We start from the raw sequence: 6,307 nt of genomic DNA on the forward strand, positions 1-6,307 counted from the left end.
AAGGTCGGGGAGGGAAGCAGAAATGCGCCTGCGCAGCCTGGCGCCAACGCACACTCTGAGAGGCATCGCTGACCTGTTTCACTGTCATGACCCTCCATCTTGGATGTGTGCGGGGACTCTGGGATGGGGTTCGATGAGTAGGGAGGGAACGAAGTAGCTGGTGAGATGTGAAAGGAGCCTATTAATCATGGCTCCTTGCACCTGTGGCTTCTACATACAATTCCACTTAATTCCGACATTAATCTGCCTAAGACACTTAGGAGCACCTCTTTGGCAGCCTGACACTTGAGTGGGGGATAGAAAAGAAAGCCCGAGCCTTCCGAACATTAATGCTTCACTCTTTGGGTGCCATGCTGTAGCTTTTTCTTTGATCTTACAATATTGCACTCCTAAAAGCATTTAATTTTTTAAAAGACTTTGGTAAAATTTCGATCACGTAGAGGAGGAGAATAGTTACCTTACTTATTAACCATTTTTAACAATTGGTGACATTTTGACAGTTTCGATGGGTCTTATAGTTCCAACCTCTTTTTCCCCCAGGGATGCAAATATATGAAATATATGATATGAAATGTATCATTTAATTTGTAGGTGTTTAAGCATGTATCTCTAGGGGGGGAAAACTAGTCTTTGGGAGAAAAAGAAAAAACTGACCACAATAACGTTATTTTACCTTAAAAAAAAAAAAAGCAACTCCTTAATACCAAATATCCAGTGTTCAAATTTCTTCTCTCTTAATAGATATTTATTTTCCTAAAATCAGGACCAAAGTATAACACATTGCCATTGCTAGATATGTCTTTTAGTTTCTGTCAGAACATTTAAAACCAAGAATATACCACGAATTGAGAAGTTCCATTTACCATTTATTGCAGCAAAAGGGACCACACACCACGAGGAGCTAAGGGAAGTCTCAGAAAGATGGTATTAGACTCTATTATAGTATAGGCCTTTGCTTGGATGATTTTGGGAAGAGTGTTGGGGTAGAAATGGAAAATTTGGTCATATTTTTAAAGTCTCAGTATTAATAAATATGGGTCATTCTGGATCATTTATCCCAGATATTTCAATTGTGAAACACATCAAATATGAGTTTGAGAAACAGTGAAATAAGTTCTCAATAAATGTGTGTCCATAGTTTCTTATATCCAATAGCTCAAATGTAGCACATGATCAAAATTTTTTAAATTTAAGGATACAATGGAAGCCTGAAAACATTTCACAACTGTCAATTTCAGCTCACTTTGGCTTTAAGTGGCAATTGTGAATTTTACATATCTTAGGACAAAAGGAACTGTAAAACCAAAATCACAAACTTTTTCAGTAATCACATTGATGGTGATAGTATTTTGTTTGTATTATGATTCTAAGACTTTTGCACGTAATGTGGGAAAAGCAAGTAAGTTTGCAAGTGATATTGGTATCAATGGGAATGGAAATTTTGCAATAGAAAAAGGAAATAGATTTAAATTAATGTGTTAAGAAGTACATCATGAGAAAGTGGAGACAATTTCAGAGTACAAATATTTTTAATTAAGAAATCTATTGGAATCCTTTGTAATAATGGATTAGAGAAGATATATCATATGATTGTTTCAATAGAATTTGATAGCATTCAATTCATTTATTGTAAAAATTCTCAGTGACTTAGAGGAAATTTCCTTGCGGCAACTGGGTGGCTCAGTAAGGTTTCAGGTCAGGTCATGATCTCATGGTTCATGAGATGCAGCCCTGCATTGGGCTCTACCCCTCCCCTGCTCAATCTCTCTCTCTCAAAATAAATAAACTTCAAAAAACTAAATAAGTGATAAATAATGGGAGCAATTAAAGATTAGTGGCATTATCAAAGCAGTATCTTCAGAAGACTGATGTAGTATGTGAAATGATTGAAGACAAATGTCTGAAAGGGAGGGAGTCCTGTACAACAGCGAGAAAGTTACTACAGAACAGTTATTGTAAACCAGCCGGCATAGTGCAAAACCAGGGCACAAGGAATAAGACGACTTGGTGGGTTCTTGGTCTTAACGAAGATTATTATTGGGTAAGAAAATATTTCAAATGGGGGTGCCTGGGTGGCTCAGTCAGTTAAGCTTCTGGCTTTAGCTCAGGTCATGATCTCACGGTTTGTGGGTTTGAGCCCCGGGTCGGATTCTGTGCTGACAGCTCAGAGCCTGGAGCCTGTCTTCGGATTTTGTATCTCCCTCTCTCTCTGACCCTCCCTCCCCTGCTCACACTCTCTCTCTCTGTGTCTCTCAAAAATAAATAAAAAACATTAAAAAATTTAATAAAAAAAAGAAAATATTTCAAATGGGACCAATAAGATGTGCAAAAGGAGAAGGACCTGTCTCGGTCAGTCAGAAGAGCATGTGAGTCTTGATCTCAGGGCTGTGAGTTTGAGCCCCACATTGGGTATAAAGATTTACTTAAATAAAAATAAAACTTTAAAAAAAAGATATGCAAATTAGGTAAGTAGGGAATCTCATTAAGCCTAGAAGATTTCCACCTTAGATGTGAGGGGTGTAGTGGGCAGACGACAGATACACACCTGAGTGGAAGTTGGGGGAACACAAAATGAATGCTTCTGGGAAACATGCATTTTAAGAGAACAGGCCAAAGAACAAGAGCCCAGGCAGCAACAGAGCAGGGGGCTCTGGAGGAAAGAGGATTCCGACCCAAGCACAGTGACTGGCACTCAGATTTTCTCCTTATCCCAACTCAACTACACTCAAAAAATTGACAGGTATAAGAATCTAAAAATGAGGCACAACATTGGAACCCCAGAAGCACAGCTTCCAACAACCTTCCTCCAACAAGTGAATATAATGCCAAGAAGAGAGACAGTCTCCATATTATCCAGAGACACTAACTATGGCACCCTAAGGGCTTTCGCATATCAGGGTTGTGATACATTAAATGTGCCCAGATAGTGACAGACTCCAGTGTCCAGTGGAGTAGCCGAGGTGTGCCAGCAGAGGGCGTGGTGTCCAGCAGAGCAGATGCCACATTCATTAGAAGACTTGTGGTGTGAGTGAAGGAAATTGCAACACCTGGTAAGAGTGAATTCATTTACCGAACATAAGTCAGACATCACTTGGAGCCTCCCAGTGCCTTGGAGTGGGAGGCAGACATTAAATGGATCTGCATGGGGCTGCATGGGGATCTGGGTGGCTCAGTTGGTTAAACACCGGCTTTGGCTCAGGTCATGATCTCACTTTTCGTGGGTTCAGGCCCCACGTCGGGCTTTGTGCTAACAGCTAGCTCAGAGCCTGGAGCCTCCTTCAGATTCTGTGTCTCCGTCTCTCTCTGACCCTCCCTTGCTCGCACTGTCTCTCTCTGTCTCTCAAAAATAAATAAAAGACATAAAAAAATGGATCTGCATGTAGGACCAATAAGTCAGTAGTAATACATGAGTTGGTATTTTTAATGCAGTCATTTATTCTCCAAGGCTGGTAGTTCAGGTTATGAATTTTCTTAATCTTCTACTTCAAACAAGTAGCCTACATCCATGAAAAAGGTGGCCTGAGGGAGTTTGCTTGGAGAATGCAACTATTACAATTAGTAGTATGAGGAAGGGTCTGAAGATCGATGCCCTGAAAGCCACACTGAAAAACAGAGAGCAAATTCAGCAGTCACAGGTACTACTGATGATCCAGCAGAGTAGAAAAGTGCTGCAGGTTTCTGAGGAACATCATTTGGGGGATTTTGTACAAGATGGACTGGAAAAAAGAAAGGATGGAGAAAGTGGAGCATAAAGGTGATGGTCATCGCTGTTTTTGAAGCCTGATCTTCCTCTCTCTTGCTAGTCTATGGCTGTGAGTTTCCCCACAGTTTTAATAAGGATTAGAGCAAATGCAACAATATGCGTAAAAACTGTAGCCTGGTTCCTCAGGTAGTGATAGTTACTATTGTTTCTCTGAAGTAGTAAGGGCTTTTGAATAGGGGATGATAAATGTCAAGAAAAAGGAAGAGATTTTTTTCCAGAGGAAATATTGGCTTTTTTGGTGATGGATTGCCAATGAGTGGTCTAGAGAGTAAATATTATGGACCAAATGTTCAGTGTTCCTTCTCAAATTTATATATGGAAGCCCTAACCCCCAACATAATGGTATTTGAAGGTGGAGCCTTTGCGAGGTAACTAGGTTTAGGTGTGGCCATGAGAGTGGGACCCCCCACGTGCACACAAAAAAAGGGGTCATGTGAGCATTCAGTAAGATGGCTGCTGTCTGCTAGTCCAGAAGAGGGTCCACCAAGAACCAAGTCTGCTGGCACCTTGATCTTAGACTTCCCAGCCTCCAGAACTCTGAGAAATAAATATTAGCTGTTTACCCCAGTCTATGGTATGTTGTTATAGCAGCCCATGTCAAGACAGTGAAGATTGAAGAATTACATTTCTAGCTCAGGTGCTTTTCTTTTTCTTTCTTTTTTCTGTTTACTTATTTATTTTGAGAGAGAGTACAAGCAGGGGAGGAGCAGAGAGAGGGGAAGACAGACCATCCCAAGCAGACTCTATGCTGTCAGTGCAGTGGTTGGATCTCACAAACTGTGAGATCATGATCTGAGTCCAAATCAAAGGGTTGGATGTTTAACCAGTTGAGCCACCCAGATGCCCCTCAGGTGCTCTTCTGATTTAGTTGGTCTAGGATGGGGCCCAAGAATCTGTATATTTAAGCTTCTTCAGGGAATTCCACCATGTAGTCAAGTCTAGCACATTAGTCTTGAGGTCTCTGGAGTTCAAAGTGAGGTCTTATATGTCTTCGCTTCCTCAGAGAACCCAGAAAATTGCTCTGAGCATGGAATTTATTTGAACTTTTATTGCAATGAATGGTAATGGGGAAATTGGCAAGCAGTAAAAGAATTTGATTGTCAACATGTTAAATTTCAACTTTTGACTGGATACCCAAGTAAAATCATGCTGGAGATAACTGGTAGCACAGGACTATAGAGAATAAATGTGCACATATGTATTTGGGAATCATTTAAATGCATGTGGTAGTCAAATTATGAAAGGACATCCAAATATGGTTAATACATCAAATTCTTGAGGCCTCAATGAAAAGTATTAGATGCAAGGTAAATTAATATAACCAGCAAAAACAGAACTTAAAAAACAGTAGCTAGAGGGGGTGCCTGGATGGCCCAGTTAGTTAAGCATCCAAACCTTGGTTTTGGCTCAGGTCATGATCTCAGTTTAGTGAGTTTGTGCCCTGCATCAGGCTCTGCTCTGACAGCATGGAGCCTGCTTGGGGTTCTCTGTCTCCCCCTCTTTCTCTGGCCCTCCCCCAATCACGCTGTCTCTGTCTCTCTCAAAATAAATGAATAAACTTAAAAAAAGAAAAATATCACTTAGAGAACACAGTTTATATGGAGAAATAGTATTTGGAGCAAATTTATCCATTTCAAGATCAAAGGTAAGAAATAAAGTACCCTGCACAAAATTTAATTGATCAGCAAGTTATCTTGTGGAGGTTTCTTCGTAATATAAATAAAGTGGATATGTTGTTGAAATGCGCCCCCCCCCCAACATTGACTCTTCTTCTGGGAAAAATACTTTAGTTTCTCTTCCAGGGACTAGCTTGACCCCACCGTCATACACAGTCTTGTCAATTATGATGCCCTAGAGCTTTCCCAGCCAGAGCTGCGCCTCCATCCAAAGCCCAAAACAACCAAAGCTGGTTAGTGCTGGTAAAAGAACCCCGAGGACAGTTCGAGATCCCAAACTACTCGGGTTCCTCACGTCCAGTGCCTCATTCTGTTTTTTCACTTGAATCTGTGAGTTACTACATTTTTGCCACTATTTACTTCCCCGTAAGTTAGAGTCCATTTCTCTTGCTTGCAAACCAAGAACTCTGAGAGCCCTGTATCTTCTTTCTCTCCTTAAGTCTGGCTTAGATTTTCTAACTGCTGTCACTCCCATCCTCAAGTCTTAAACACAGAAATATAGACAGGGCTGCATGGGTGGCCAAGTCAGTTAACCTTCCGACTCTTGACTTTGGCTCAGGTCATCATCTCATGGTTTGTTGATTTGAGCCCTGCTTTGGGCTTTGGCACTGGTGGTGCAGAGCCTGCTTGAGATTCTCACTCTCCCTCTCCATCTGTCCTTCCCCCACTCTCATGAGCATGCTAAATAAATAAAACATTAAAAAAACACAGATATTAAATAAATTAAACATTCAAAAAAAAGAATGAAGTATAGACAGACATTACAGGGAAATTCAGATAATAGACTATCAGTGTCTGGGAGGCCATTATATTAAGCTGACGAGAACAGGTACTACACGTGATCTTAGCCAAAAGGCTGAGAAGCGAT

At 40.8% G+C, this 6,307-nt stretch overlaps 1 pseudogene; it reads right to left on the reverse strand.

Moving 5' to 3' along the window:
• Positions 1–6,157: 6,157 nt before the first annotated feature.
• LOC115292972 lies at positions 6,158–6,307 on the reverse strand (annotated as a pseudogene).

This window comes from Suricata suricatta, chromosome 5 (assembly GCF_006229205.1).
Source record: "Suricata suricatta isolate VVHF042 chromosome 5, meerkat_22Aug2017_6uvM2_HiC, whole genome shotgun sequence".
NCBI lineage: Eukaryota > Metazoa > Chordata > Mammalia > Carnivora > Herpestidae > Suricata > Suricata suricatta.